The sequence below is a fragment of the Mastomys coucha genome, unplaced genomic scaffold, assembly GCF_008632895.1.
Source record: "Mastomys coucha isolate ucsf_1 unplaced genomic scaffold, UCSF_Mcou_1 pScaffold22, whole genome shotgun sequence".
In the NCBI taxonomy this organism is placed as follows: domain Eukaryota; kingdom Metazoa; phylum Chordata; class Mammalia; order Rodentia; family Muridae; genus Mastomys; species Mastomys coucha.
The window spans coordinates 35,509,552-35,531,207 of record NW_022196905.1 but is presented as its reverse complement, the minus strand read 5'-3'; positions in this window follow the sequence as shown (position 1 = coordinate 35,531,207).

Genomic DNA, 21,656 nt, shown 5'->3' with positions numbered 1-21,656 from the left:
TCCACTGGGGTCACTAGCTTCTGAGGTTTGAGAATAACTGGAAATACTTAGAACAGAGCTTATACCTATTTTCTGTGCTTTGAGTATACATCGGGCTTGCAGAATACATGAACATACATATACACAGAGAAAAGTCTTACTGTGATGTACACTTATATGTATATATATTGAGTACCCTGCTGTGACTAAGAGCTAACTAAAAAGAAAAAATATAGCCATCCCCTGAAGCATGTATAAATTACTTTTTTAGACCCTATAAAGTTTTAGCTAGCACCAAACATAGGATTTCATTCATCATCCTGCAAGCAAGACCTGCCAAGGGAAGCCAGTTCTTCCTGAACCCAGAGAGGCAACACTCCAGGATTGGCAGAAATCAAATGAGTCATTTCCTGGTTTAGTTTTAGATAAATAATCAGAAAGATTGTCTAGATTATGATCCAATAGACATTTTTTTTTCATAGCCCTGCAGGCCTAGAATACCTAAGAGTTTCAGATGAGGCACCCTTTTCTGACTACTTGATTGTACAGTACTGAAGAGATGACAGATAAACTGACAAGATACAGACCAAAGTTTCAATGCATAGAGTATTTACAAAGCTCAGTGTGGTGAATATACAAAGCGTTTCTTTCACTTTTCCCGGTTTGATGTTTTGACCTTGGAAGCCTGGCTGATGTCTAGGTGAAGTGAATTTGCCCAAGATCACATCTTCCTATGCAAACCCATTTGTCTAGTGCCCATAACCCCAACTGTTCCTCTATGGGCTTCTCTCTCTAGATCACTGTCTACTTGTTTCAATTACCTTTGGTCAGATACCAGACAACAAAAGGTGCTCCTCACTCCCTAGATCACATTAAGAATTTTGAATGAACTAACCATAAGTCTGCTTAGTATACTTTCATCAGTTTTTTTCTACACAAATCCTAGTCTTTTGCTAATGTCTCTATCACTCATTCTTTCCAATAGCCTGCCCTAGTACTTCCTTATGAAGCCCCTCACACCACAGGGTGCCCATTCCTCTACGGAAGTATAAACATAGCAAACTTTTCCAATGGCAAACATGTTTTTATCTGTGGCCTCATCATCTTTGAATAATAATAAAACTTATATTATAAGATGGTGAAGGGGAAAATATGAAACTAAGAGCAAGGACCCACATGGATTATAGCTCCAAATGAATTACTAATTTATTGGGAGAATTTTGTCAAGGTCTCCTAGTTTTCCTTTATGTCAGTTGGAATTTTTCAGATGGATCTTTAAATTTCTTTAAATTCTCCAGGTTTACCAGTTTATTCCTTTAGCATGTGGAGGCCTGTTCCATGAACACTGTTTGAAATGATGTGTTTTCTTCACTAATCATTTGTATGGGATTTGCTGTTTGACAAATAGCATAGGTACTAGTGATCCAAGGATGGCTAAGAAGAGTGTTTTGACTTCAAATACAAAATGTGCTGTTCCATTAGTGATATTACCTTGTGGGAGTCTAAGAAGCTGCCCTAAAAACTCTTCAGGAAGGTTCATTATGCTCCCCCAATACCAGAAACACATGTTAAAATGTCATCCAACAGGATGTAGAATTAACTTTAAATGTATAGACTAGTTATTATCTTGATGAGATGCCTTGCTCAGACATTTCCCTACTGCATACATAGAAGGAAAGAGAGAGAGGAAGAGAGAGAGAGAAAGAGAGAAAGACAGAGAAAGAGACAGAGACAGAGAGAGATTGGTTCCATTTTTCATACTCTATCCATTACCTGGATCCCCCTCTCCATTTTCTATTTTCCTTATGTCCTGTGGTCACCTCACTGCTGTTGGTCAGTAGTAAATACTCCAATTCTGCCCTTCTGGGATTTTAATGTACTCTCCAGTCAGATACGCTTTCCTGTTTGCAGTATGGATAATATTTTCAAAAAAAAACTAAAACAAGGTATTTTTCATTTCCCATAAAATATGTTGCATAACACTTCTCCCTACTCAATGAATCAATGCCATTCATTGCTGTGAGAGATTGTGGCTACTAACTAGAACAAAGAATCCATTGCTCAATTTTGAGTTTTACACTAGATTTTTATTTCAAGTACATGGAGAGATAACAGTCTTGACAGCCTACTTTTCATGGATGGGGATTTGTTTTCCTTACTTTAAATTCCCCAAACCACCCTTTATGTATAAAAAACATAAGCTAAGTATCTGAACTTTGTTTGCTCTTAGCTGTAGTAAGGAGGAGATATTAAAATTTATTTCAAACAGGATTGAAAACCACACTGATATGGGGTGAGTAGGAAGATATAGTGAGTGTAAGGATGCTGTCTTGGGTTTTAAAAGCTACACAAAAGTGTTAAGTTCATTGAATCCTTATTCAGGGTAGTTAACATGTTATTCATGCTTTTGAGAAACTGCAGGAAAAAACCCCAGCTTGTTTCAATTTCTTTCAGAAATTTTAGAAAGGGTATCCAGTTTGGTACCCACTGCTGCATCCACCAAACTCTGAGGGTTGGTCCTAACTCAGGAACACAGAACTGGCAGTGATGAAACTGAGAAACTAAATAAAACTAAAACTAGTTAATAAGGATAAAAGATTTAGAGAAGAGGGATGGGAAGATGGAGGGGAGAATAGGAGAGACCAGAATATGTAGTGCACATTTACAAAATTGTGAAAAAAGATAATTTACTTTTAGTAAATTATCTAAAACTAAAAGCCCTCACTTTTATCAGACATGTTAGCTGTGTATTTACTAGTTGTTTATCCTTTATAGCACATATGCACTTATAAATGGCTTGTACATTCTGAAAAAGAAAAGAATCTTAAACTGTACATAAAGGGACTAGGAGATGGCTCAGTGGGTACAAAATTGGGGATCTGAATCGACATCTCCAAATCTCATAAATGCCATATATTCTATACTCTCAGCACATTTATAAGAGATGGTAGGTAGAGACAAGTGGATCTCTGCAAGGTAGAAGGCCAGTTACTCCACAGAAAATCAGCAGAGATCTTATTTCAGACAAGGTAGAAGAAAAGAACTGATGGGTGAGGTTGTTCTTTGACCTTTACATGAAGAACAACATTCACACACAAATGAATTATACATGTGCATACATCGCACACAGATATGCACATGCACAGGCATAGGCACTGGCATATACACATACACCAATAAAAATTCAGACGTTGGACTGTAGTAGCACAATTCAGCAGACATCAGAGCTACAGATGTACTTTTCTGCTTCTTACAGCCTTGATAGCTGAAGCTAAACTGATAACCCAATGAATGGGTTGGGGTAGGAATCTTTCTATGGTATTAACTATATCTGAAATGTTATGTTTATTTTGGTTGTTCTATGCTTGAAAACATTCTCACAGAACTTTATGAATTTGAACAATGACTTACATATTTTTTACTGGTTTGTAATCTTTAGAGAATTCTAGACATTAGTAAAGTAAAAGATAGTTGATTATTACAGTAAATGTGGTCCCTACATCAGCATCACATGGGAATACATGGTTAAACTTCTTGGAACCTAGGCTAGAACTACTGAATTAGAAACTCTGGGGTTACTCCCAGAAATGTATTTTAACTGGCCCTTCAGGAACATCTGATACACAGTGAAGTTTGAAAATCCACTGTGTTATCATGACAATCACTGGTATGTTCAGACAGTCATTTATTTCTTCCTTCCAAGACTCACAAATAAAATTCTTATGCATATTTTAAAGTTAAGGGATGGCTGTCTGTTAAATGTAGTAGATAAAAGAGCATTTCTGTCTCTACTTAGAGAGCCACAGGAAACCACAAAGAGAAAGGGAAACATAAATAATAAAATCTAAAGTGAAATGACTAATATATGCTAAGCCCTAGGAAATGTGGGTTGGATAAGGAAGGCATTGTCCTAATAAACATACACTTTCATACTTTAGGGGAAGCACAGATTTCTCTAGATTTTAGTGTCATAGGACTAAACTGTGGAACAAGCTGTGCATAAGCCCTAATCCACAGCATTGAGAAGGCTAGGGTAAGTGGGTTGTGAGTTCAAGGTCAGCCTTGAAGACTCTTATAAAACAAAAGAAGATTTATCTAACAGTCATTTCATGAACATACTTAAGCTGTAGGTGAATTGGAGTAGTAGGTTCCTATCTGAAATGGATGCAACTGTTGTGGTTAGCCCTAGTGCTGTTTGTATTTTGACGCTAATTCAGCTTCCCCAAGAGGGGCTACCTGGAATGAGGAGTGAATCACTTACTCAGGACTTCATGTGACCCTTCTAATGAGTAAAGAAATCAATGGGTGAGTAGATGGGACTTCTGGATAGGACAGGGGACCAAGAAGAGAAGATTGGGCTGGAGGATAGGAGGTGGAGGTGAATACGTAAGCAGCATAGACCCCATCTCAGCTGGTAGATCTGTTACTATTTTAGTCTTGAATGGAAGAAGATGAGACAATAACAAGTTCTGTGCTCATCAATCAATGTTCAGATGAATAAGAATGAGCAACAGATACAAATGGCCTGAAGTGGGAGTTTAGCTAGTATGCTGGGGATGCTCAAGGTCAAGTGTTGTTAGGAGGCATGAGTGAAGGCACAGAGTTAGAAAAGGTAACAAAAGCAACACAGGCAAGGTGCTGAAGACACTGCTATTCACTGTTAGAATTTTGGTATATATGAGCTATAAGAGTCCTCGCAGGGTTCTAATCAGAAAGGGTCTTGTGTAATTTTGAAATTGAGAAGACACATTGCAAGTGGTTATAGAGTGCATTGCAACAACCCAGGTGAGCCATCTAGAAGGGGTTTGATTCTAGATATTCAGGTTTACTTATGTAAGCTTTCATTTTACTACTTTCCCCATGAAAGATCCCGAAACACAATCTTATTTTCTGAGTTGAACTTTTACCACAATAATGTTTTAATTGAAAAGACAAATGGAACAGACTCTATGTCATGATGAGTGTCACAGTTTATTTTTGGGCAAAGATATACATCTCAATATTCTTGATCCAATAGCCTCTTGTTAGAGAACATCATTTGAAGAGAAATATAACTGAATGTTCTGTTCCAAGGGAGTAAAATATATTGTGAATATGACAGAAGTTTGAATTTTGTAGACCCCTTAGTCTGCTGTGTTCATACTTGATTCTAAAGTGTCCATACTTAATCTTTTGGGTCTGCTTCTCATATTATCTACACTTATAGTTATTTACTCTAAGTAATCTAATGAGTTTATATAAACCTTCTCTGATGAGACATCTTTTTAAACATGTAAATATTGTTTGAGTATCTTGAGTTGGGAATAGAAATTGCCAAAACCTCCTGTCTTAGTTAGGGTTTTAGTGTTTTGAACAGACACCATGACTGAGGCAACTTTTATAAGGACAGCATTTAATTGGGGCTGGCTTACAGGTTTAAAGGTTCAGTCCATTATCATCAAGGTGGGAGAATGACAGCATCCAGTCAGGCATAATGCAGAAGGAGCTGAGAGTTCTATCTCTTCATCTGAAGGATGTTAGGAGAAGACTGGCTTCTAGGCAGCTAGGACAAAGATCTTAAAGCCCTTGCTCACAGTAACACAGTTCTTCCAACAAGACCATACGTACTCCAACAAGGCTACTCCTCCAAATAGTGCCATGCCCTGGCCAAAAATATTCAAAGCACCATACCTTCTCATTGAAAACCCTACTATCCACTAGAGGCCAACAAACAAGCAGTCTAATTGCAGAAAGCAGTAGCATTTTGGAGCTGTCAGACAATGAGGTCCCATAGAGTCCCATACATTACAGATTGTTGTCATTGCTCATGGTTGTGTTCTAGAACTTGGTGGTAAGTCCCTGCTGCTGAAGACATGACATAGTTGAGGAATCAAGCTGGTACAGACCTGACCTGGATATTTCTTCCTTACTGGCTAGATTTCATAGTGCTGGAATGTGAAAGCTGCTGGAAGAGAGAAGTAATAATGTCATAACCTACTTTGAACTCTGAGCTACAATGACTGACATAGCCACTAATGCAATAGTGGTACAAACATTTCTAGTTGGATTTAAGTCTTACTATACAAGATGGGACACAAATTGGCATCATTGTCAAACCAAGAATTCATGTCTAGACAGGTCATAGGCCGTAGGGGAGAATCTACCTTTAACATACTGCTAAATGTACATAGTATTAAACTGACTGCTAATGATTTCTCACTATACTCATAGATCAATGCTTCCCTTATCACTCCTGTGAGAAATTTCTATTTTATAGTATATTATGATTAGCATGGAGACTCTCAACTTACCAAGTTGCAGAGAATAAAAGATTATAAAATAATCAGTCCTAAATTGAATTTATATAATATGCTGCACCCACAAAGCTCAGGGATCATGGTGGAAGGGCGAGAAGGAATATAAAAGCCAGAGAAGGTTATGACTACAAAAAACCAAATGGAGGTATGTAGCAGTGGGGCATGGGGAGCTGGGGGTAGCCACTAGAAGGTCCCAGATTCCAGGAAAGCAAGAGACTCCCAGGACCTAAAGAGGATGACATTTGCTGAAATATCCAATGGAGGGGAGAGAGAACCTATAGAGACCCTATCCAGAGGTTAGGCACAGCCCCTGGTTGATGGATGGGGCCACATCTCCCATCTCAAAAATTTTAACCCAGAATTGTTCCTGTCTAAAGGAAATACAGGTATGAAGTTAGAAGCAGAGTCTGAAGGAAAACCCATCCAGAGACTGTCCTACCTAGCGATCCATCCTGTCTGCAGACACCAAACCCAGACACTCTTGCTAATGCCAAGAAGCATGTGCTGACAGGAGCCTGATATAGCTGCCCCCTGAGAGGCTCTGCCAGATCCTGACCATTACAGATTTGTGATGCACACAGCCAAACATCCAACTGAGCACGGGGATGCCAATGGAGGAGTTAGGGGAAGGACTGAAGGAGCTGAAGGGCTTTTCAACCCATAGGAAGAACAACAATATCAACCACCCAGACCCCCTAGAGCTCCCAATGACTAAAGCATTAACCAAAGAGTACACATGGAGAGATCCATGGCTCTAGTGGCATATGTAGCAGAGGAATGCCTTATCTGTCATCAATGGGAGAGAGGACCTTGGTCCTATTGAGGCTTGATGTCCCAGTATAGGGGAATGCTAGGGTGGTGAGGCAGGTGTCGGTGGGTGGGTGAGAGAGCATCCTCATTGAAGCAGGGGGGAGGGGGATGGGATAGGGGAGTTGCGGAGGGGAAACCAGGAAGGGGGATAGCATTTGAAATGGAAACAAACAAAATAACCAATAAAAATATACAAACATCTGAACACAGCAGGGCAATTGAAAATATAAACTCACAGTGGTGTTGGCAACATGAACAAAACTTATGCATGCCCAAATCAGACCCAAAACAGTGTGGAGAAAGGAGTTGTATATAGTTCTCCCCTAGCTATGGACTGACTGGCAATTGTTAGCTTCTAGGAAAGAAAAGGTCAGCATTCTCTAAGAAATCCTGGTTCTTAGAAGGAAAAGAATGCTGAGAGATAAGGAAGTAGTGATGGATTTGGAAATAATTAGGGGGATTAACTATGACCAAAAAGTTATACAAAGATCAAAATTCTCAAAGAATCAACAATTTGAAAAAAAATTGGCTTTAAGGAAAACAATTGTTGAAGGATTTATATCTTTGTGCACTAGCTATATTTCTGTTTCCAAGATAAAATTTCCCAACAAAAGCAATGTAGGCTAGAACAAGCTTATTTTGGATAACAATTCTAGGTTATATCCATTGTATCAAGGAAATCTGGGCAGCAGGAGCTTGATACATCCAGTCACATCCATAACCAAGGTCACAGAAAGAATGAAAGTATGATTGATGTACACAGATTGTTTTCTTTATTCTTTTGGAATTCAGGATCTCAACCCAGGGAATACTATTGGTCACTTTTATGGGGGCTCTGTCCCACATCAGTTAGCACAATCAGCACAATACAACATGTCAATCTTATCTAAACAGTAGACTTGACCACAGGCCAACCTTATCTAGACATAGAGACTTTCTTCCTAGGTATGTTATACAAGTTGATAATCAATACTAATCACTACATTTAGTCAATTTAGGGTGATATAGCAAAATGTCATAGATTGATTACAAGCAAGAGCAACATTTCTTATGGTTCTAGAGGCTGAGAAGTCAAATGTTAAGGGATTAACAATTATGTGTGTGCTTTAGATTCAATTTGTAGTTTGCAAATACCATTCTCTCACTGTTTCTCATGGGATGGAATCAAGCAAGAAGATGTCTTGAATATTTTTCTTGTGGACAATAAGCCTATTCATAATATTCCAAAACTGGTGCCTTAACTCTCCCTAGAAGGCCTACCTCCTACAGTTCACATGAATTCTACAGGGACATTCAAATTCAGACCTTAGAAGTTTCAAGTACAAATTATGGTCATTGAAAAATGCAAGAGTAGAACTTATTGAATTGGTGACAGTATATGAAGAAGGGTATCCAGAATAAAGATCCTATCTTCATCCCAACTTAGTGTATTCTATTTTATTTGTGATTATTATTAATTATTATTATCATTGTCATTGCTAGTTCCCCTAATCAGTGCTACTCATATGCCAATGAGTTGGGGAGAAGTCACTACTCTGGCATGGACAACCTATCAGTAACTACATTTCCAAAGGAAAGTAATTCTTTCCTCACTTAGAACCTATCAAATAGCAGTAATTTCTTCTCAGGGGTTAAGCCTTGGGATTGTTCCATGCTGGAATTTTGTCTGGCTTTGTCTTGTTTAGGTCTTGTGCAGTTGCAGGGAGTTCAAAATTGCAATAAACATGCAATATACAAAAGACAGCATTTTAAAAAGCATTTCTCCCAATCCTCTCTTACATTCTTCCCAGTTCTTCTTTTATGATGTCCCATGATCCTTAGTGGTCATTGTGGTAGTGTTGGTGTATGGGGTGCTAATGTACATAATCTCATTTAAGCTGAGCACTCAATCTCTTATTCTCGACCCCTTGATCAATTATGTATATCTCCCTGGAGCTGCTGAGCCCTGAAAATAATAAGTGTTTCTGACTACATTTGAGTGAGCCCATTAGTATAAACTAATATTTAGAGAGCAACATGCTCATTTGCAAAATAGCTCTAGCAGGTTCTATGCAGACTCCATGACCTCCTGAGCAGTTGGTTTTTGACCAGAATTACAATAGTAGACCTGAAATTCTCCCCTGTGGAGCAGATCTCAAATACAATTGTAAAGCAGTTAGTTATACTGTGACAATTGTGCCACTATGGCACTAGCAGGCGCATCTTGCCTGGAAGCTTGATACTGCATTATGCAGGGTCCAGAGCTGTGTAGACCATTGATATATTTTCTCTACCAGCTGCATGCATAGCACCTTCCAGCTTAAAAACTAGACAGTAGTGGTGAGGTCCCCTGATGAGTTTGAGATCAGTTTCTCCAGGTTCCACAGCCAAAGTTTGTGGTGTCTTCAGTAATAGGGACTTACTATGCAATTATCATGGGTAACCAATAGAAATGACAATAGATTTTGTAGTACTAGAGAACTCTGTGGCTACTTGACTCTTGTACCAATAATTCTTAAGAAGGCACACCTTGTACTGTTATGGTCACTGAAAAAGATAGGATATCTCCTGTAGCGACAATGCCTACCCATGTAAGATAAGGCTATTCAAATTTTTATTTTAAGTTGTGTTTTGAAGTTAGCATACTAACTTGCAGCATTAACTCTCTCCATGAGTGAATGGATGCTAGTAAGCTCTATTTTATGAAGACCTGTGAGCAATCATGGTTTTTCAGATTTTAAGACAGCAATGACTAAGCCATGTCTAGGTTACTGAATCCCACAAGGAAGAAGCCAAGAGGTAAGTTTTTATTAGAAACCAAATCCACTATTGCCCTAAATTTGGACTTCTCAGTCTCCAAAATTGTTTAAAAATCAATGTTGTTCTAGCCACTTAAGACATTAACTTTTTCTTAATATTTACTACTATATTTGTGCATATTTCCCAGCATATACATATATTCATATATATATGTATATATATGTATATATATATGTATATATATGTATATATACACATATATGATATATAATGCATAATATGTATCCCTGGTGCCTGTAGAGGCTAGTGGAGAGCATTGGATACTCTGGAACTGAGGTTATAAGTGATTGTGGGTCACTGTGTGGGAGCTGGGAACCAAAGCTGGATCCTCTGGAAGAGTAACAAGTGCTCTTTAGTGTCAAGCCATCTCTGCAGTCCTGAACTGTGGCATTTTAGGTATGGAAGCCCAAGCTGGGTAAGACATCCCTTTTGTGTTCACCAGTTTTTAAATAAATGTTTGCTATGACACTTGTGATTTCTTGTTCCTTTAGTGAAAATTGTTATAATTTGCTTATCTCCATTTCTTTTAAGCATATGGTCAGAAGTCATATTCAATTGAGTCTTCTATTGCCAGTCATTAAAACTGAACTTCTCACTATATTGTACTCTATAATACTTCCCAGCCAATAGTTTTCTTTTTATTGTTGCATGTAACTTTTCTAACATTCAGTATGATTTACTTATTTACTTTGCCATACTAGTGGATTGATAACACCATGAGAACAGGAAAACATATCCAAAATACCAAATTTAGCTCAGAGCGACACCCATAATATCTCCAGCCGTACTTGGATAAATCAGGAACTCAATAAATATTTGTTGAACCAATAAATGAAGTCAGTATATTTTCACTATTTGACATTATGTTTGAATTAGAAATTGACATTCAAAATTCCATGTGGTTGTCAATGCCACCGTTGAATTTTGGTCTCTCTCCTTGACTCCTAAAGTTTCCTCTGACTTTGTGGCTAAGTCTTCTAGGTATGATTTTAGGTCCCACCCACCTAACTTTTCAAGGTTTGTATTAAGACACCATAATATGTGGTTCTTGTGCGGAGGAGCTCTCATTAGCAAGAGTACCCAGGGTCTAGTTGATTCCAGTTCCATTTTAATCTGTGGTTCTTTCTTGCAACTCCAAACTCCAAGTTGACTTTGGAACATCATCTTTCTCAAGTTCCCACAGTATTTGCTCTAGACTAATGAAAAAATGAATGATCGTAAATATAATTACTCTGAAGGCCTGAGGGTATTTTTAGTGTACTTGGGAGAAAGATGAACTTGAAAGAAAAGCAACTGACTGCAAATGACTTTAGGTATTTTTCTCTGTTAAAGTTTAGGAGGATGGGTACCAAAAATAAATAGCATCTCTCATGCCCAGTTGGGTTCTGAGAGTGTAGCAATAAAAAATAAGAACTATGATATAATACAAACCAAAATGTCATTTTAATTACTGCTAGACACTGAGGAGGTAGTTTCGTGTGAGGGCCAAAGGGGCCTGTGCCCAGGGTGAGGCTGATGCCCCCATGCTGACCATGGCAGTGGAAAGAGCTACTTTTGACTTGGCTAGAAGACTGGGAATCCCCAACAACATCAGAACCTTTGGCTGTCTATAGAAGGAAAGCAGGGTTGGGGAGGAAGCTGCCCAAGAGTTACCTGTGACATTTCTTTGCTGGCATAGCAACTGTGCCTGTTAACTCTCAACTGCTGTGACAAAACAACTAAGGAAATCAACTTAAAGGAGGGAAGATTTATTTTGGCTCATGGATTTAGAAGTTTCAGTTCAGTTTCCTGGATCTATTGGTTCTGAGTCTATAGGGAAAACAGATCATCATGATGGGGGGGGATTTGGTGCAACAATGCAGGTCATTTCATTCTGTCGAGAAATGAAGACAAGAAGAGAAGTGGCCAGTGTGCCAATTTCCCCATAAAATGTACCTTCTCAATGATCTCCTTATTCTGATAAGCCTAAATATCACAAAACACTTTCAACAGTGTAAGAAGTCTTTAATGCACAAAACTTTGGGGAAGAATAATACTGAAACTACAGTATTTGTGAAACTGTTTTGGTTGATGTTCTTACCAATGGCAGATATTTAACAAATCTCTTTATGTTATTCATCATAGCTGGCACTGGACAGTCAAGAAAAGAAGAGAGGAGAGTAAAAGATAAGTCATTGCCTTTAAATAATCTATAATCTGAGTGAGCCAGATGGTCACACATTTTTAAGATCACTTGTACATGTAGTCTGAAAAGAATTTTCAGTATGTAATGAAAGGGAAACTTATCCTTAGGTCACTGGAGATTTGTAGAATTTTGTTCTTTGTATAATCCAGATTCTGAACAGGGAAAGCTTTAGTCACTACCAGCAAGTTGAACTTAATTTACTTCAGGTTTTTTTTTTTTTTGCACTAGATTTAAAAATAACTACATGAAGATAACAAGTGATATTTAGAATCAGTCTAGAGAACTTTTGCCAAGCGAAATAAAATGGTTATGAGTTCAATCCCAATTGTTAACTGGTTGTACCACAGTAGATTTAAACTACTTGCCCTCTTCCCAAACTATGTTCTTCATTTTCATTGGCTTTCCATGTCTGTAACAAAATATCTGGTATAAACAACTTATAGTGAGGTGAGTAACATTTTGGCTCATGGTTTCAGCCAATAGTCATCTGACCCTTTGAGCCTATAGAAAGGCAGTACATTATGATTAGTGTAGAGTTGAGCAAGATGCTCATATCATGGTGGTTAGGAAGCAGTAAAGAAGACAAGAAAGGGATGGGGCTTTACTATCCCCTCTAAGTGTACACCTCCAATGACCTAACTTCCTCCCACTTAGTCACATGTTCACCACATCTGACTGACTTTGTGGGTTAGATGTTAGGCCTTCAGTACATGGATCTTTTAGGATCATTCCGGGTCCAAAGTAAAATGCCTGGTTTTTTTTTTTTTTTTTTTTTTTTTTTTTTTTTTTTGTCGCTGTTTTTGTTTTTGTTTTGTTGCTGTTGTTGGTTTTTGGTGTTGAGTTTTGTAAGATAGGGTTAACAATGGTGAAAGCCTTTTTAACTTCTAGCATCCTAAGGACAGAGATGTGAAATCTGTGAACTTTGCTATGATACGCTAAACTAAGTTCCTTGCAGTATTGCAACACCATCTGGAAACATCCAGATTTACTATATTTTCCCCCCTTCTTAAACTGTGGCATAAAGTCTATGGATTTTAATAATTTACATTTAAAGTACAAATTATCAAGACAGCATAGAGAAAATGTGTTTAAATTTTATAAAAAAAAGTTTTCATGCTTCCAATTTTTCTTTAAATGAATTAATACTAAAACATAAACCACCACCAACTTAAAAAATAGACTTCGAGAAGGAGAGATATTTTACTTGAAATATCAACATGAAGAGATCTTTTATGGCTGGTTTAAAACCCCTTAAATTAGGGGGTTGTAATGGAAAGTCTGACAAGCTCAAATAAGGCAATTCAAAAATATATTCTGAACACTTAACACATACTATACATGAAATGTATTTTTAACATCTATATGTTTATTGCAGATTAAATACTTAAAAATGGAAAAACAGACCAAATGTTTCTTAAATATTTGCTTAATATAGTTAGAACATGTGAGTTGTAAGCCTCAAGCATATGTTAAGTGTTTGACTAACAACAAATGCAATAAAAGGTTTCATTTGAAATGTTAAGCAGTTGATAAAAATGTGTGGGAGTCGACAGATCACACTTCCACCCAAATGTCTCTCTAATTAATGGTGAAACAAGCAAAGACCCCCTGTTGTCTGAAAATTCAGACCTTATGAATTCCATAGTCTGACTAGTTCCTCTACACATCTCTCTACTCATAGTTGCCTGCTTAAGGGTATCTGAAATGCTTGCTTCTTTTCAAAAAGCCCAGCTTTATTTTTTAAAAGTTATTCCTGGCTATTTTAAGACAAGTTTGGGGGTTTCTCTTCTCATTGAGTATAAAGAGATAAATCATGCACCAAAGACTGTCATTGCAAAAAACTGAACAGAAAAAGTCAAGTGTGCAGTTACCAGCTGGGTGAGCTTGGACATGTTACTTATCTCTCTGCACCTTTTACTTTTCTAGAAAATGTGCAAGATCAAAGAATCAGTTTATTGGGCTGTTGTGAGGACTGAGTAGAGTAAAATGGATAACTGGAGGAGGTGTGAGGTATCTGGGGAACAAGGGCATTTTAATTAACATGCTTCTCATAATATATGCAAGATGAAATTTACTTTGATTATTTATTATTTTGAGGAATTTTACTTTTTAAATATTGTTTAGCCTCTTCAGGTAGATAGAAAGTTTGTGTTCTGTCATCCACTGCACTGTGATTTAGATGATGCTATTTTCAATCATGAATGTTGATAATGAATAAATATAAGAGATGAGGGCTATACAGACTCCATCAGACCATCTAATATATGTCTGACTCATTGATCTGATGGCATTCTCTTTAGGTTTTGCCAGATTCTAGAACCTTGGAGAGTTCTGATTAAGTGAAACTAACTAGAGGCACTTCTGAAGTATAAATTGTTTGCTGTTTGATCCTCCCCTTCAAATTTATTGCCGTTAACTAGTAACTTAAGCTTGCCATAAGAAAACCCGGTTTGGTAACTGCTGTAAATACTATGAAAATACTTCCTAATTCCATGACCCTGGCCAGTCACATGTTTAGATCTTTATTTCCTTATCTGTATACTTGGGGCGAAAAATACCTACTATGTGGGTTAAATCATCAGGTATTTGGAAAGATTTTGGAACAGGGCCCACCACATTTAGCAAATGACGGTCTCTATTTACTAGACTCCTTCATCTTATTATAAATAATCATTGTAATTGTATACACAATAAGCATCATATGATGTACTAAATGTATTACTTCAGTGTTGTAGCTATTATTTAGCAGACTGAAGGCATTCTGTCTTTTCTTTTGTATTTGTTTGCATTCTTATTTTCCTTCCTTAAATTGTCTGTAAATTTGGAAGGAAAGAGACCTTATGCATTTGCTCCATCATACTTCCCTAAAGTTCCTTTTTCTGGTAAAGCTCATTGGGCTGTGGTTCATTTTTTTCCTGTCTTTTTTTACACAGAGACAAATACTACAAGGGAGGATGGAATTCTGGTCACCTAAGAGCAGATAGCGCTAAGCATGGAGCATCAACTTCATGGAATACCATCTTCTTAGGTGAAATAAATGAGTCTAAAGACAATGAATTACAAAACTACCACCTTTTTCAAAGAAAATACTGATGGCTTGAGAAAAAAAATGAAACCAGTAATTGAGTCCAGATGGCTCAGCTGCCAAGAAGTCTGTCTCCTAGAGCCAGCATGGTCAAGGCACAAGGAAATTAACACTGTGGAATTAATTCCAAATCTACAGCAATTTTGCACACAAGTGCTTTAACACTAATCCTCAATGCTTTGTCTCTGTGTTACTAATAGGTCCAGGGTTACTTTTAGAAAAGTCTCAAGAATTAACCTCCTTGACACATTGGCCTAGATTAAAATTATTCTACATCTTTATCTCTTTGCTCTAAACATGTGATGTTCAGTGGGGAACCCTACTAATGATTTAATTTAAAAGCTCTGTTTAGAAGATGAGTGAAAATTCAACATTTTCCTTAATGTCAAGTTGACAAAACTTATGAGTGAATGATGGGATTTGTGGAGCACTGTATATATGCTACAAACTTTAAAAAAATAATGTCTTCATTTAGATATAACCATATAACTTAAAATTTTCCCTGTTAATGGACACAGTTCTGTGATTTGCTGTATATTCATAGCTATTCAAGTATCATTACTATCTAATTTCCAAATATGTTCACCAGCTCCCACCCCCCCCCCAGAGAATGCTAGTACCTCTTAACAGTTACCCCTCATCTCCCCATTCCCCAACTCCTGGCAAATACTCTTCTATTTTCCACTTCTAGGTGTATGCCTGCAGATTTCTATGGATTCTGGGAATCCCATATGAAGAGATTCATATTTCAGCAAGTCCCTTCTCATCAAGTTCATTTGTCTCAGCACAATGTCTTTAAATCCCATCCATGTTATGCTGTGTGTTAATAGCCTGGTCTTTTCTATTGCTGAATAATAATACTCTTACATTGCATGGATATACCACATTGTCTTCATTTATTTTTCTATTGAGGTGGACTTGGATTGTCTCTAAGTTATTGTCTATTCTAAACATTTTTCTTCTAAGTTTTTGTGTAGACATATGTTGTTAAAATCTGCTAAGTAAATACTCAATGGTGGAATTGCTGAGTCACAGGTTAATTCCTCTTTTCAAAGATGATTCACATATGACATATTCTGACTTTTAAAGAGCTAAGCTTCTTGTTAATGCTGTTCAAGGATGCTGAGTGGATGGATTAACTGGCACAGAGGGCTCCATTCTAGTTTTATTGATGTAATCAAAGAACTTGTTTCAAAGGGTATGTGACATGCTTTTTGGGGGTGTCACAGATAGAGTATTGATGATCTCCATTAAACTTTTTAAAATTAATTTTTTAATTTTCTTCTTGGGGGTGATGTTAGTTGAAAATCAGGACTGGGATTCAGCTCAGGACAAGTATCAAGTCTGGAAAGAGTCATTACCTTTTGATCATCTCTTGAATTCATTTTGTGTATCCAATTCTGCACTTTGACTTCCTCTCACCATCGTTATACTTCTGGTAGATTGTGCTCCTTGAATCAAGGGACTTCTTTCACAAACCTTTTCCATGAAGTATGTCCTAGTTACTTCCCTCCCTTCTTTTTCATTGAGTATGGTGATTTTCAGAACTTGGTAGAATGGTCTGAAAGATGCCATGGCCTTGGCAAACTCAGGAGCCAAGGCATCAATGTCAACTCTGCTTCAGTTTTAAAAGACTCATTGAAGTCTTAACAAATTTATGTAGCCTTTTTTTAAAATTGTTCAAAACTAACACTCTGGACAGGAGAGATGGCTCATCTGGCAAAGGTACTTGCTGCTAAGCATGATGATCTGAGTTTGCTTCCCAGGGACCTTATGGTGGAATGAGAGAGCCAACCTTCAGTAATTTGTCCTCTCTCCTGTAAACACAATCCTTGGCACAAGTTCTCTCTCTCTCTCTCTCTCTCTCTCTCTCTCTCTCTCTCTCTCATACACATACACACACACACACACAAATAATGTAACACATTTTAAAAATAAAAAGAACTAACAGCTTGAGAAATACTTCAAAATTTTCCCCATTTAGGTCTCAGGGTAAGTATGATACAGGCACTTTTATTCTCATATTATATAATATGGACTTTGCTTTCTTTTCAAACATGGATACACCCTAGAAGACTGAAAGGAAATTTCACATAGTAAGAACTCAGAGATTTTTATTAAGGGAAAGCAGAGTTTAGAGATATCTATTAAGTTTCATCAACCATGTGCCTATCTGGAAGGATCAGAATATAGTGCCATTTCACAACAACACAAAAGACAAACAGTTATGCCATCCCATGTTGTCTGTAACATTTTTGCCTCTTTGATTATAATTTGCTAGACATCATATCTTACGTTCTGTTACCAACATGATTCACTAACGTGCCTCTTTATGCTCTTCCTGAACCAGTTTGAAAAATGCTGAGTAATTAAGGTTCCAGGATTTCTTAAGGTATTTCATATGTTAATATCCATGATGAATCATAAAAGTGAACAGATGGGACATTTGTCTATAAGCTTTTCCATATCTGTAACTTAGTATATGTATAGTATTCACCAACTTTACTTATAAATATTCCTGTGCAATTGATGGTCTCTGCTTCTCTAGTTCTTTCTTATTGGTTCCTTCCATCCCTATTGCTTGTTGATTTAATTGTGGTAAAAATAAATAAAGGTCAAGTTTTATTATAGAAATTATCATTATTGAAATATTAATATAACAAAACTATTTTAAAGCCCTGGCTGTTAGCCTAGAGCAATAGAAGCTCAATGATTTTTTTTTTTTGAGCAAAAATATCTGCTCCAAATACTTTAGTACAACTGATGGCTTTCTTCTGACTCATTTTTTACAACAGAAGTGGGAACCTTATTGTGTAGTTTCAATGAATACTCGCTGATTGCTTCCCCACCACTAAAGTACTGGGTAGGAGACACCAAGCTTACCCTGACCCAGGATTATAGATCTTCAGATACTCATGGCTTAGGGTAGGGACTAAAGAATGTAGAATCATAGAGTGTTAGATGAGCAGAGAATGTGATAGACATCTCAAAAATTAGAACTGAAAGAAACAAATCAAAAGGTATTATAGGATCTCTTAGGTTTTAAAGCTGAAAGGGAAGGAGATGTGGGAGGAAAGCAGAAATGGGGCTAGCTTGTTCTTTTCTGAAGAGCATGTGGGGCAGATACCTCAGTCTCATTACCTCAAAGTCTCATCTCAATATTGGTAGAAAGGCAAGAGGATTTCCACAAAACTTCAAAAGGGGCAATAGAGGCTCACTGATTTTTTTTTTTGTACCAAAGTGCCCTTATCTGGAAAACCTCCCTAGTGTTTCTCACAGCAGGAAGCATCGGTAGACACACTTCCTCTAGGGTCAGAAATCAGAAAGGGGAGAGAAACAGAGATAGCGAGACAGAAATATAGAGAGACAGAGAGACAGAGAGAGCATGCATGAAATTGGATAGGCATAGAGGTTGGGAGGATCTGGGAAGAGTTAGATGAGGAAGAAAACATGATCAAAATATGTTGTATGAAAAACAAAGAAAAGAAAAGGGGAGAAAATAGAATATTGAAAAGAAAGGAAGGAAGGGAAGAAGGAAGAAAGAAAGTAAGGAAGAAAGCAAGAAAGGGAGAAAAAGAAAGGAAGAAAGAAAGGAAGAAAGGAAGGAAGGAAGAAGAAAGAAAGAAAGAAAGAAAGAAAGAAAGAAAGAAAGAAAGAAAGAAAGAAAGAAAGAAAGGAAGGAAGAAAGAAAGAGAGAAGTGGAATGCATGTTTGGTAGTCCTGGTCTTACTCCAAATGAGATTGCTGGCTACAGAGATGCCTTCAGGCCATTTATACCAGAAAGCTACTCGCTTTGTATTAAACTATAGAATTATTAGTTCTTGAAAATATACTAGTTTACTCTGCCATTGAAACACTCAATTAAAACATCATGGCAGCCCCACAGGGCACAGATGCCCTGGGAAATGATCTTGGGGTGTTTCTTTGGCTGTGAATGGCTCCTCAATGTGCAGTCGACCACACACATGTATAAAAATGAAAACAGCCCTGGTGGTAATGGAGCAATTCAATAATGCTAATTTACGTTTATAGAGCAACCCTCTTCTCAGGTTAAATGTTGGTTGGGTTGAGCATGAGCGGAATATAACCTGAGCTTTGTCTCACCTGCAAGCTGATTCTTTGTGGATTTTCTGCCCTCATGTAGGCCTTTTTACTCATGTCTACTTCTCTCCTTAAGTTCTGTGCATAAAACTCTACACATCCAAATTCATTCCTAGCTGTGCTGGGGATAACACATGGGTTCTGGGTTTTCCCTTACAGTTGACATTGATCCAACTTTGGGGGAACTTCTCCTACTTTAACCATTCCCTACTTAGACTGCCTTTTAATAACTGATACCCAAGCATAGAAGTACTTGGTATGATTTTTGAGTGTGTTCTAAACCCTGCATCAGTGTTCAGTCTCTATACATGTGCAATGAAGTTTCTCCTCCAGAAAAACAGATTTCTACCCCTTGTTTGCTGATCACATTATATCCATCCTTCAAGACAACTTGAGTATCTTGTTATGATTCTCCTTTCATCTCTCCCCAACAAAATAATTACATTTGGTTTACCCATTGTTGCATTTTTTTATTAATGTATCATTGGCAGAAAGTTCATCACCTATGAGACCATTATTTATCACTGTCTTCCTGCACCCACAGAGAGTCTGATATAAAGTTAGCAGATGTATATTCATCAGTAGATACTACAGTATTCTGGGTAAAGAAGAGTCCCAAATTTTTGTGACTTGTCACAGCTATTTATTCCTCATATTTTCTAATACAACATTAGTGGTAATGGGAGGTACTTTTCCCAGAGTCACTTAATACAGAAGAACCTTCTGCATGTCTAGGAAGAACAATCTGGAATCTGGAATCCGTAATCTCATCAGTCATATCCAGAGGAATAAAAGAGTCTCTGGACTCATGATTTCAAGCCAGAAGTAACCCCCATAATCAAAACTCATGCTTCACTGATTATGGATACCCTTATGGTTATTTTCACCTTCACAAAGGTTGAGAAACACAAGGAGAATGATAATAATTCAGTGACTGTTTTGTAATACAGCACTCAATCATAATGAAAACTTGAAAAGGCCACTAGATTTCTCAAGTCTCAACTTTCACTTCTGCCTTAGTCAGTGTTCTATCATTATGAAGAGGCACCATGAGCAAGGCAACTCTTGTACAGGAAAGCATTTAAGTAGGGCTGGCTTACAGTTTCAGATGTTCAGTACATTATCCTCAAGGTAGTTGGCTTGGTGGCATCCAGACTGACATGGTAGCTGAGAATTCAGTATTTGGATCTGAAGGCCACAGAAAGAGAGAAGTAGCTAACAGTTATCATATTCTAAGATATGCAAGTAGTAGGAAGAGAGAGACTCTGGGCTTGGTATGTACTTTTGAAACCTCAAAACCCACCTCCAGTGACATACTTCTTTCAACAATGCTACATCTCCTAATCATTTCAAATTGTGCCACTCCTTTGTGACATAACATTCAAATATTTTAGCCTGTGGGTGATATTCTTATTCAAACCACCACAACTTCTGAGAATTACTGGGGAAGACACCTAGCCGTTGTTTCTATTGTGATAGTGAGATGATTTATGAAAAGCCAAAAAGATATCACTTAAAAGCAGAGCAACATGGTGGCCCACTTGTACCTATAATTTCAACATTAAAATACAGGGGAGACAGGTATCCCTGGGGGCATACCTAGCTAGTTACTAGCTAGACTAACCAAATTGCTGAGCTCTGGGTTCAAGTGAAACACCCATCCTGTCTCAGAAAACAAATGATTAAGGACAACAATGTTAATTTATGACCTTTGTATGCAAATGCGCACATGAATACCCACACATGTGAGCAAGATCTATACACACATTCATACCTCACACACATAGTTATACAAAACTAAGAAAAGTTTAAATATAAAATGAATGACCAAGCATGGATGATATTTATTGTGTCTTCCCTACTCCCATTCCAGGCATGGTAGAAAGCTACCACCATTTCAGGTACCTATCAGGTCTTATTTATTTGGTGATATTTGGGCCCAGGGAGGTTGAGTCACATGAGTACATCATCTATCTAGAAAGTGGTAGATCTGGGACTTGAACTCTAGATGCATAATTATAGGTTCTTTGCTTCTAACTCTTATCTCAAATAATTTACTAGCTCTTATGGGAGTATCTTGACTTTCCAGCTATTTTTTTAATTAATTTATTTTTTACACTCCATATTTTTTCTCTACCCCCCCATCCACCCTCCAACTGTTCTACATACCACACCTCCTCCCCACACCCCTGTCTCCAGGTAGAATGCCCCACCCCCACCCCACTTGACCCCTAAACTTGCTGGGGTTTCCAGTCTCTTGAGGGTTAGGTTGATCATCTCTGAATGAACACAGACTCTGTAGTCCTCTACTGTATGTGTGTTGGGAGCCTCATATCAACTGGTGTATGCTGTCTGTTTGGTGGTCCAATTTTTGAGAGATCTCAGGGGTCCAGATTAATTG